General features: G+C 49.5%; 1 protein-coding gene across 1 annotated transcript in view; it reads right to left on the bottom strand.

Moving 5' to 3' along the window:
* LOC105699176 (discoidin domain-containing receptor 2) overlaps positions 1-12690 on the bottom strand; it is a 78897-nt gene that overhangs the window by 47874 nt on the left and 18333 nt on the right. Inside the window, exon 2 of the mRNA XM_012423976.1 lies at positions 994-1087. The gene's annotated coding sequence lies outside the window, so the exon portion shown is untranslated. The remainder of the gene's footprint in view (positions 1-993; positions 1088-12690) is intronic.

The following is a 12690-nucleotide window of genomic DNA, read 5'->3' as shown; positions in this document are numbered from 1 at the left end:
TGCAAATGTCTCGTTGCGGCCCGGAGAGCGGGAAGCAACAGATGTCGGGAACGACCGGGAGAGCCTCTAAGGAACCTGGAATGTCCTTCCTCCGTGGAGGATCCGTTTCGGGTGGTCCTAGTCCACGCCCAGGAACCCCCAATTAAGTCCGCCTCGCTTCCCATTTTCTTCACCAATTTTCTGCCTCCCTTTCGAGGAAACGGCGATGCAATTCCAAGACGACCCCGGGACTAACATTTTTACATTACTTAAATTACTAGGGAAAAATCTATTCCAGGAAAATCGTTATTACTTAGATCTCGAAATTGTAAGGACGAAGGTGCGGTAGAGCTGGATATTCGTTTTGAAAAATTTCAATAATTACAGAAGGGAAGAATATATATATAGGAGTGAAATTAATTTTATGGGGGTGATGAGGAAGTTTGTGCCCTCAATTTTTCCTGAGTCAAACTAAACTTCTCGAAACAGAGGAGTTACTCTGCTCCCAAAGTGTATACACATCACGTAACAAGTGCACAGTTTAGTGTTCGCCGAAGGAGGCCCGAACCTCTTCCGAACAAAGACACCGGTGTGCCTTCCGGCAAGTTGGTAAACTCTCGGAATCCCCATGACTCGAGAGAACGCTCGAGTCCAGGGTAGAATATCCCATGGACACACAATCGCGGTTTGTCAAGCCCGAACAAAGATGGCCTCAGGACGGCTTGGGCAGCCTTTGTAGAGTTTTCGCTCAAGTCACCAGAAAAACGCGTGAGAGCTTCTCACTGTGACTGGGGAACGGATGCGCGCACTCTGATAAAAATCCCCATCCTGTGGGAACACTATTTCCGTTCCCTCGCAATCAGTCCTAACGCGACTCCTTATACCTATAAAAAGGGCATAAAGAAATACACACAAGGATTTCTGAAAACCCCCAGGTGCAGATACCTCCCCATAAATCACCATAACTTCTTATAAAAAAATATTAAAATATATATCCAAGTGTTTATCACTCACCGGGAATCTCTGGACGAATACAGGCATCCACGACGTGTCCAAGTCCTACTTGGACCTCCCAGTTTCTACTACCCTGTGCGAAGATGCCCCGGATCTGCAATGACAAAAATTATCCAGAATTAGCGCTAATTTTCCACGTTAAATCGGGAGCGCGCGAGAGTTTCCCAGGTGACGAGCGGTACGGTCGCGCGATAGGCGAGGCCGATAAGGCGCTAGGTCGCGGCGTCGCGACGCTATCGCGCGGAAGTCGGGCGCAGATAATTGCGCTAATTGCGCGCATAATTAGCGACTTGGCGAATCCCATAAGAGTTGAGAGAAATTGCAAAGCAGGTATTGGCCGATCGTAGCTCGTAATTGGTCGGCTCGGTTCGTCGTTTACGCGAAAAATTAGCGACACGATCGACGACATCGATCCGCCTGTCTTTCGACGCGGCGTCGCTCGATTACCGAACGCGTCCTCGCGGCGCGTCAATTAAGCCGCCTCCGAGGAGAGATTTTAATTAAATCCTGCCGACAGCCGTTTCCAGGCTGATAAAAGCTACAAATTATTTCCCAGGATTTATCGGGCCGATTTTCGCCTTTCGTTAAGGGTTTCTCCTTGATGGGTTGCGGTACCCTTAATAGAGGTTCGATAAGGTACGGTTGATAGGTTCGCTTCGTTAAGGGGATGTCCTTAGATCCACGTTCCGGAGGTATCCTAAATGTCTCGTATCATCAAGTATACATGTCCTCCTCTAGCTACATTAATTTGATATAAAAAATCATTCTATCTATATCAAAACGTGAAAATATTTATATAGTATTAAAAAATGTATATTCTAACAAATTATTCGGATTCACCCAATTTGGAAAAAAATTTTATAAACATTTTTACTTCTCGGTACATGTATATATATGACACTCTCATACACCTTAAGGACTCTTCTCGTGAATGGAGCCACGATTAAGGTCAAATTAATTTCCATATCATTCGAAGGGTATATTTAAAATTTTTTAAACCAGGGTAGAGAGTCCTCCGACCGCGAATAATTCCTCCGTGGGAGGGAGGAATGTTCCCCGGGAACTTTTACAGTTCCGAAGTTCCGAAGAGAAAAAGGCCGAAAGCAGGCGAAATAGTTGCAGAAATGAAGCGGGATGAGCGCGGAACGCGAGATCTCGAGAAAGTCCCCAGAACTACTGCGCAACTCTGGATGTAATTACTCTCGTCTGCCACGTAAACCCCTCCCAGTCCCTATCTCGTTGTCATAGCTATCTCCAGGACGAAGGGGCCGGCCAGGGCGCGAAATTGCTGCTGCTTCCTTCGGAGGCTAATCAGTCGTCCTTTCCCCGATAAGCCCGGAAATCCACTTAACCAAGTCCGAAAAACTCCCCCGAAACCGAGTTAATAACTCCCCGTGTCGCCTGTTAATATCTCATATTTATATCAATTTACATGAATTACAACAACCTCGACTCGTGCCCGACCGACGCGATGGTCGAAATAAAATTGTTAAAAAAAATTGCGCCGCACTCAGGACGCATAAACCAATCAAAATCGACGTTTCAAAGGGCGTGCAGCGTCCAAAATCAACATCGGAGATTTATAACTCGTTTGAAGTCCCGGACGCTCGGCAAATGAAACGTCTCGTCTCGTTTCCTTTTTGCCGGCCTCGCCCGTCACCGGAATATTTACGATTTTTCCCCGGTTGGGAATATTCCCCGATTTAATTAAGCGGACACTTCGGACTTCAAAGGACTTTGTTGCAAAAGGAGGAAATTTATGCGCGACTCGATTCGTTCTGGGATATCGGCGTAATCGGACAGGGTGGAGATGCTGCGCGCGAGAAATGAGCTCTTCGGGTGCCTTTGAGTACATCTTCGAGTACATCTTCGAGTACGTCTTCGGGTCGTCATGGGCGTTTTACATAGGATGTCGGGTCTCCTCGCTTTGGTCTTGTTCTCGACAATGTTTAGAGCGTGAACGTTAACGAGTCGGGAAAAATTGCTCGATGGCGTCGTATCTCCTCCCGGCTACCTGTTCAGGTGCGATCGACCCGTTTACCGGTTTATCATTTATCAGCCGCGCCCGGGGCATTCCTTTCGAGGGCGATCGGAGATGATCGATGACTCGATTTATCGAGACCTCGAAACGCGCGTACGAGAAACATGTCGACGCGCGCCTCGGAAGGCAATTATTGGGAGATCCACGGGAGTTTCGATAATCGATAATCGGCCCGAAGGCCTATCCTCGACTGGTCCCGGGTGATACAAGACCGGCTAGCTTTTCTTCAAATTGAACGGCCTCGTTTCACCCTCGAAATTCGAGAACCGACATAAATTTCGAAGCCCGTTCGACCTGCTATTGAACTCACCCAAATATATATATATATGCGAGGTAAGGCCTCCATTGTTGAAATTTTTTTCCAGGATAATAAATGGCCCCGGAAATAATCGAAATAAAAGTACAGCGTATTTATAACTAATTTCAGACGAGGATTCGTTTAAGCCGCGGGCATGCTTGATTTCTAAACGGAAGTTTCCTGAAAAATGATGGAACTTAAGGGGAAGAGATTTTCGAGATTTATCACGAGAGGATGTTTTGGACGGGCATTTTAAGATGGCGTCCGCTGGCGCTTTGCCGGTGGCGAAACCGCGCCGGAATGGAATAAATGGAGCCAATTGTGAGGCGACGTGAGAAAACGGGGTCGGGGGGAGGAAGAGCACTGTACGCACCGTACATGCGGTTTACGTGTGTAGAGAGATTTCAATTACGTCTCGTTAGGGCGGCAGATGGGCATAAACGGTCCTTACGCACTGCCGCCGTTTAGGGCCACGAAACTTACGCCCACGAAACTCGTTCCTCCTTTCCTCCTCGCCTCGACGTCCTCTTCGGTTACCCTCTTTTGCATACTAACAGCTACATCCGAAAGTTATGGGACCGGAGGGTCACTCGGGGTTCCGCCGGTGATTGAAAAAGACCTCCATCGAAAAACTCTGTACGCGATTAAAACGTCCAAGATCGACTTTTTCGGAGTTCTCTGGTACCGGTCCTCTTCGCCAATTTTCCCATATGACTCGTTGATCGAAGGGGAAAAAGCTCGCTGCGTGTGCGCCCTGAAGACCAAGAAGTCACTCCATGGGCCTCGGTTCTTTATTATGGGACTCGTTCCGTTTCGCCCAGTCGAGTGTCCAGTCACTCATCGAGTCAAGTTGATTACTTCAAACACTTGAAGCCAAGCTCCGAGCTAAGTTCAAGTGTCCGTTCTCCAGGCCCAGATGGACAGCCTCTGGTACCTCTCGCGTTTTCTCTCACGAGCCCGAAGAAAATTCGCTCGACGTCGTTCCTCTCGCTAAATAAATTCCAATCATCGCAAAAGCTTCATTCCACCCATTTCACCGAATGAAAAAAAAAATGGTGAGTTAATTATTTTGAGAGAAAAAAAAAGATCCGTGGTTCTGGCGGGATTTGGATCCTCGCCCTGCGCGGGTCGGAAACGTCCAAAAAATGGACGGCGATTCCCCTCGGCGACCTGCGGTATCGTCAGGCCGCCATATATCGCGGTGAATTATTAAGGCTCGTTTCGCCTCGACAAGAAAGACTACCGAGATCCTCGTTATCCCCCTACGAGCCAATTACGCGTGGGATCGCGCAAGCGAGCCGTAACTTACGCGTCGCGGATTCCGCAAGACACCGTCCGCCGTGTCATCTCCCCGGAAGGTCTCATATGAGAAATCCCGCTTATCCGGGACCGATACGTTTTCGTTAGACGCGTCTTGCGTTTTCCGTCGTACAGGGAAACATCCCCCTGACACGTGTCGTTTCGGGGGTGGCTGCAGTTAGGACAACCTGGCACCCCGAAGCCCGATATTGCGTGTCTTTTATCGCCGAGGGAAATTAAGAGATTTCCTGACGACCCTGGGTAACCGGAAACGAAGCTCGGTTCTCCTGTTTATATTTATCCACTGCGGAAGGAAAATAGAATAACCGCTACATGCGATATTACGGTACCTGACGACGTCTTCGACAACGTCTAGGCGACGGCGCCTCCGGTCGAAGACGTGGTTATGGGGATGCATGGCACGTTCAAAAGTTCAATATCGCGTGGTACTTTATGAACGGGATAGTAAAGAGATTCTTCAATAAAGGAAGACAATAATGATGAGACACTCCAGGATATGGAGCCTGGGGAAGAACGAACGAATGCTTTAGCCTTCAACTCCTGAAACGTGGGTCACCTCATAAACTCCCAGAAAAGAAATAATAAAATACAAATTCTAAACATCGCGTTAAAAATTTCAATTAAGCGCGTCTGGTATTACCGAAATTCGTCGATATCTCGTGTCGATACATTTTCGCGGATTACATGCACCTCGGGGGACACTCCGTGGTTCACTTATCAGTGGGAATTTGCGCGTCCCCGCAGACCGCCATTATCACATGTGCGAGTCCACTCGATAGGTAGAAATTTTAATTCAATCGATTGCCATTAATAATCATCGACGACGAGTGCTCCAGAAATACTACGCCAAGAATCGTGCCCTGGATAGAGAATCCACCCCGAGGGAATTTTTACGATGCACGTCTTCCAGATTTCTCGGCCCCTCAGTCTTGTGCAGAAATGCGGAAGAGCGTGTGCAGAAATGGAGGTGCGTTTGTCATCGGGACTGGTGGAAATATAAATCGCAAATAGCGGAGGGACACGCTACAGGTTGGGCGAGGAAGATAAACTTTTGAAGATCGACCGTGGAAGTTATCACTGCACTCTTCGACTTCCTCTTCGGGCCTTCCCCTTCCTTCGTCTCGTCGCTTCTTTCCGCACTCCTGGAGACGCGTCTTCTTTATTGAGCCGCCTCCTTCGGCGACCTCGCAAAAAGGACGTAAATGTGCAGAGACGATTGTTGAACTTTCCTCTTATATCACGGTACCGCGTATACGGAGGATACGCACGGAAAGCCCAGCGCTTCCATGCCCCTAACAAACGCACCGAGAGTGCGTCGATAAAATGGGGAGAAGTATCGGAATCGGATCGTAAATCGATACCGAAGAAACCGAGGGAACCGAGAATTTTATATCACGCGTGAAATCAAACCAGCTTGTCTATAAAAATTAATTCAAGTACCCACATAACATATTTGAGATTTATACATTAATCCAAAGTGGAGGTAGGATTTTTCTCCATAGGACGGCTAGGCGTCTCGAGTTTATTTCAATTTTTCCCGCGATGAATCTCGAAGAGCCATCGATTATGGTCTTGAGTTTCCGGTTTCGGGGACGACTTCGCATTTTTATACTACTCCGTGGGGACACCTTATCGCGGCAGGAAATAAGGGAACCGGGAGTAGGGAAAGGTTCGCCTAGCTCGCGGCACTCGCGGAAGCGAGGCGACGACATTATAAATCCCGCAGGAACTGCGACCCGAGTGATATTTCAAGATGTTCCTCCTTCCCTCCCGGGGGAACCGGCGCGATCTACGACGTCCCTCCTAAAATCCGCGAAATGGCACGTCGGATTTGGCAGCAAATTCCCGAAGGACCCGCCAGAAACTGGGACGCTCCTCCGGAAAATCCCGAAAAGAATTCCTAACCTCAAGTTTAACCGTAGAACGGCCTCGCGGTATGAAAGTACTGTACAAAGTGTTATTATTAACGTCGCAGTGAATTATTTCTAATAAATCTCCCGGATTATTCTTGCCCGCAAAGTGCTTCCACTCCCCATGGACAATTTCCCACCGATTTTTTGATTCCAGGAGTTTTTCTATTAAACGCGCAAAAAATTAAGTGTACGTTTCACTGAGAATAGTGATATAGGAGGAGAGGCCATCCTTGGGCATTCTTTCTTCGCCGCGAAAGTGGATTCATTTCGCGGCCGAAGGATGCCGTTGCGGAATGAAAGAATCGGCCAATGGGGAGTAAGCGTGTCCGAGGTAAGTCGATATCGAATGATTTATCCCGTTTCCCCGGGGAGCTGTCGCCGTACAGCCGGCCGGAGAAACCGTCCGGTGTCGGCGGTGAAATTGGAAACTGCACTTACGTCTGGACCCGTGCGGCCGCATAAATACCGCGAGAAACGCGCCTCGCGGCTCGACGCGCAACAAGGCGCGTTCGAGAAAGAGAGAGACGCGACCCACACGCGGAATCGATTCCCAGACCTTGTCTGAATTACGACTTCCTTGATTTTCAAACATCCCATGGCCCGCTTTGAGCGTTCCTAGAAGACCGAGCAGCACTTTTCATCCCCCATGGCCCTAAGACTCTCCTCTAATTTTCACAGAAAAATTTCTGAGATGATCGATTTCGGTTCAATAAAATCGCAGGTGGAAGTGCGTCTTGTAGTGCTGAACATTTTTCAGCGATGAACAAATGCTTAAAACAATGCAAGGCCGAGGCTAGAAGACCAGGACCGATTTTGCTCACGACTCTTCCTGCCTCTCGGTGGGGCTCTTCAGGGTGGCCTCTCTATCCGACTCCTTTCCCGTCGGCACCTCCCACGGGTTTCATCAGCACCCGTACGCACGTCGTCGGGGCACGTGAGGCGCATTTATCCTCCGCTTTTTGTCACCGGCGAGGCCAATTTTCCGAACTCTGCCCGGCATTAATCATCGGCCGCGACGGGACTAATAACCGGAGGATATCCCCGCAGTCTATGATACGGGAAGAGGAAGTGCGGGGGCGAAAGGAGGAGGAGGAGAGAAAGGAGAATTACGGAAGGAGGCCCGAGGAAGAGGCGTCGACAGGCCGAAGACGCAATTTCGACTTATTGCCCGGCGCCTCCGGAATAACCGACGACGTCCTTAACTTTTCTGGGTCTCGCTCCGGCAGCGGCTCCTTCGGCTTTGATCTCCGCCCTAGCCGCCCCGGATGCCGGGAACTTGGTCCCCCGTGACACTTTTTCGAATTATCTCCAGGTTCCGAGACTCCCGGTTGGGGCTCCGGAAACTTCGTAAAAGGGGCGAGATATTCGAGGGATGACGACGATGACAACGATGACTCCATCACGAACTGCCCCAAATACGAGGTCGAGTATCAGGCCGAGGTTTATCGACTATCAGCGACGCTTGATATCAGCCTTCCGATAACCCGCGAGCAGGCTTCGAGAGGAAAAAGCGTTATCGCCCTTAAATGGGTCACCAAATCATCCGTGACCGATAGAGCGATCACCCTCGAGTGATAAGCGCCTTTTTTAATCGTCCATAAAATTCAATTTCCAGCTAAACGACAGTGGTGAATCTCCTTCCGAATTTCAATCTTCCAATATCGAAACATCGAAAAAGAATAAGAAAATTCATTCGAGCCAAATAATTATTCTTCGAATTAACAAAATCTTTTCTTCGGTACCATTCAAAGTATCATTTCGCTTGTATGAAATGTCTTCCCTCATTCTTGTTCTCCCTGGAATGTTTATCAGATTTTATAGATTTTACGGTTTTTAATTACAGTCCCACTTCCCCATGGACGGATGAAAGGACTCGGTTGAAAAAAATCAACGAGAGTTTCTCTCCGTACATCCTCCGTCTCTCGAGCCGTTGTCCTCGTTTCCCGTCCTTCGTCCTCGGTCCTTGTCGTCCTTTTGTTCCTTCACAGTCCAGCTGCGCGGACTCGTCCGTCGTCGGGTGTTCGGTTTCTGATTATTGGAAATCGATCTTTCGCCCGACCGCGAGGCTATAATCTCCCGATGCCCGGCCTCGATGCGAAGTCCTCCGACTTTTCCTTCCTCTCTCGTTTATTTCTCCGTATAACGACCGTCAATGTCGTCGAATTACCATGAGGGAACATGGCCGGCGCAGGAGCCGTTCGCATTTGAATCTCACTTCTGCTCTTATTGTACGCGCGGTATAAGCGTAATCTGGCGATATTACGCGGATATAAGCCCGGTATGGCCAGGTTTATGGGGGATCTTCGAAACAGACATTGCCGAGGAGTAATGGGAGCGGGGGCACCGATTTTCAAGAGTATCAGTGCGACCGAACGGAATGAACTTGTTGCATCCGGAGACTCGCGGCGAGAGATGCACATCCGGTGCATTTCAAGCTGAGAAAGGCACTTGTCGATTCAGGGGATAAATTCCCACGAGAAGAGATGGATCTGACATTCAGAAAATCTGGTGTCTACAGGCATTGCTCATGTACAAAATGTATAAAAATAAAAGGATCGCCCTTGGCGCGGCGTAATCAAGGGAGCGACAATTAATTGACAGCTCGGGGGTGCGGTAATTATTTCGGACTTTACGGTAAAACATGGAAATATTTTTTTTTTTTATTCCCCAGGGGAAAATGTTTGTCTAGATGACTCGGGTGTTTGCCTATCACGATTAACATCTCTCTTAAGTGATTATCGTGTCGAGTGCACGATCAACCACCATACGTCGCTCAGCCACGTGTGGCGTTTCTGGAGCAAAAAGGAGGAACTGTTTACAAATCTCCCCATTCCCACGGGTAAGCCGGGTTCCCGAGGGACTCGGATTGTAAACGAGACTCGATCGACTATGGAAACCATGGGATCGACCGTCTCTCAAAATACCCTCTCTCGAAAAAAAGATATTAAAAACCCTGCCGAAGGATCCCGCGAGTGCACTGGTCTGAAATCCGTAGCATCGGTTCCGATGCACCGCAGCCGTTAGCATCCGGTTACAAAAATTTCCCACGAGGAGTCAAGAGTTAGTAAACATCTACAAAAATCCACGGAAGCATCAAACCACCCGACATATCCTTAATATATATAAATTCCTTCAGAATTTTCCGAGAGTGAAAAGTCCTTCCGTTCAATCGCGAAATCGAGGGTCCCAGGATGCGGAAATTCCCGGAATCGTTCCCGGGGGTGTCAACGAAAAACTGCATCGGATGCACCGAAAGTGCATTAAATCAGCCTCCTCCGGGAAATGCGGAAGCGACGGCTGAGATTATTTAATCCCCGGGAAAAATGTCTCTCTCCAAGAGGCGTAAAGTCCTAACAGCTAGCGCGAGAGGCGTTACACCAAAGTGCATTAAATCAAATATCCTCCGGAGAAATATCGTAATTCCGAGATTTATACCAGGGGGCTGAAACGAGGGAGTGAAATCGGAGGGTCGCCGGGACGGGGGTCGTTGTAAATTAAATTTCGTTTGGCGAAGGAAGTCATAACGGCTGGCACGTGCCCGAAGTTACACGTACGTGTGTACGTGTGTAACGCGATTACAGAAAAATCTTGCAGGATGAGGGGAGGGAAGGGGCAGGTGCCCCCCAGGAAACGTGGCCGATACGTGATCCGAATCGTCAGAGGACAGTCGCTTACGCGACTGCACTTTGCAAAGTACTTGCATTCCGAATTTAATTCCTCGACTCGGCAGCACTTAGACGTGCGTCTCGTAAATAAACGAGCAGTTATCGGGATTTCGCGAAAAATCCGATTCTATGGGGAAACGGTGGAATTGCACGGTATTCCTGTATCGGGACATTCGAGGACTCCTGGTTACCGCGACTGCAGCCATTGTTCGCGTCCTTATAACGGATCCCCCTCCCTTTTCTTTTTCCTCCGTCCCTTTTTATAAGAAAGCTCATAATGCCGGAGTAAATAGGGGAAGTTTTCAGCCCCATAAATACGGGTTATCGCGGCCCGCGATGGCTTTTCGAGTCCGTAATATCGAACGTGCTTTTTCTCCCCCTGTCGCTCCCCCTCCAGACTTCCTCGAGCTTTAACCCTAATGCATTTCAATGACTCCGGGCGTGGATTGACGAGCGACTCGAGATGCGTCCCTTAAAGCGATGTGCCTTTAAACCTGCACCTTCCCCTTGGACAATGCACCCACCCCGCAACTGAGCAAGCCCACCCCTAAAAATGGACAGCCCGTTAAACCTTTTCGACAACGCGGCCCCCATAACGGCAGAGCTTTAACCAACGAACACTCTAAAAAAGAAGAAGTAGGGGAAAAAAACGATAAAGAAGCCACCCCTTAAAATGATATAAACTTTCTAAAGACAACCCTCTAACGTAAGAAATCCCCGGAAGGAGTGGAGCGATACGTCGCTCGGGATTCTATATGGTAGGTAGAATCGAAGTCAGGGTTGCCACGGGGTTTAAATAATTTCACCCTTCGGCAATAATGGCGGAATCTCGACAGCAGTGTCTCCTTTTAATGCGGCCCTTTCGGGCTCACCGTTGCGTGGCTTTCGCGTACCTTGGGGCGGTAATATCGAGCCCTCAGCTGCGCAAACGAAAGCCCCGAAATTAATGGGGTATTATATAATTCGAGCGTAAGAATAAACCCGCTTCGGGCCGGCAAGATGGCTCCCGTAGGATTTCCTTCCTCCGACCGGGAAGTGAATCGAAGGCTCGGCCACGTGTGGGCCTGGCGATGACATTTTTGGCTCCGTAACGCCGCGGATCAAAGGGCCCGACTTCTGGCTACCGTTCGGACAATTCTTTCCCGTCCCGAGGGAGAGACCCCGGCCTTTGTTAACCAGGGATACCCGACAATGGCCCACGATCCCACTCCCACTCGTGACCCTTCCACTCGTTATTCGTGTCTTCGCGTCGCCACGATTTTCTGCCTCGGGATTGTTTCTTTGTCATCGGGCCCGGGCTCGAGCCCATCGCGCACCCGCGCACACATTCGCGTGCATATTAAATCATATCGCCGCATCGCGCATCCTCGATGAGACGATTTATGCCCCAATCGATTTACGTCCCGAGTGTGTGTATCAATTTATCAGACATATTACGGAGTTTGAGGGGAGGAGCGAGGTTTAATGAGCAGGAATTTTTACGGATGACTTTAAATCCGGGGAAGTCACGATGGAGGAGAAATTGGCTAATTGGCTAAAATTCCCGGCATTCGAAGGGGAATTAATATTTGAGATTTTTTTTATGGACATAATTTCGAGGAGAGGAGAGCCAATGGATCGAGCGGAGGTTCGAAATTGGCGCATTGAACGGTGCAACGGGTGCAACGAGAGCAAGTCGGGGAGCTGCTACCGATACCTCCCCGCTTACGTAAGCTCATCGGCGCGACTAACAAGATCTTGCCCGAGCCGATCGGGTATCGATTCGACCTATTGACCGATCATCCAAGAATTCCCGGAGCATCGACCCGGCGCCCCCCAGTGCGAGCGATCCCATTAGTCGCAGCGTCCGAGGGATCGGCTCGCTCGTCGGTAGCACGAGGTTGGTGATTGCATACTCCAAGCTGATAACGCCCCAACTGGTTACTTACTGCATTTCTTACCCCGTTTTATAACGCAGTGCCAACCTTCCAGTAGCCCGTTTCGCCGATAGCGGGTTTTCTGGTACCGAGCTCCCCAGTGGTGCACTCGCCGATAGTGCAATTGTTCGATGCACGTCCTTTGATAGGGAATTTTTTGGTCCCAGGTTTAGTGACGGGGTCTTCTCCGATATCGTGTGATAGCACATTCCCTTGCACGTTGGCTGGTAGCGCACTCGTTTGCTGCTCATTCGCTGGTAGCACATTAAAGGCGTGACGTGCCGCGCCTGGCGATGCGTGGAAGGCAAGTGACTTATATCCTTAATCGAGGTCGCCCCGTGTCTGCGTAAATGCGTGGCTATCGGTCATCGAACGTGCCAAGTGACGTAGGCTCAGCGACTCGACGCTACTCCACGCTACGCCACGGCTGCCCACTCGAGTGCAGTCGAGTCGCGAGCCTCGATCATCGAAGTGGCGCCAGAGCTCGTTCGACGATAATGGCGACTGCAGTATGCGAGCTGGCCAGTCGATCGACATTTCTCTC

This window comes from Orussus abietinus, unplaced genomic scaffold (assembly GCF_000612105.2).
Source record: "Orussus abietinus isolate OABI.00-Male unplaced genomic scaffold, Oabi_2.0 scaffold3, whole genome shotgun sequence".
NCBI lineage: Eukaryota > Metazoa > Arthropoda > Insecta > Hymenoptera > Orussidae > Orussus > Orussus abietinus.
The sequence above is the reverse complement of the archived record's forward strand: the minus strand, read 5'-3'. Positions and strand labels throughout refer to the sequence as shown.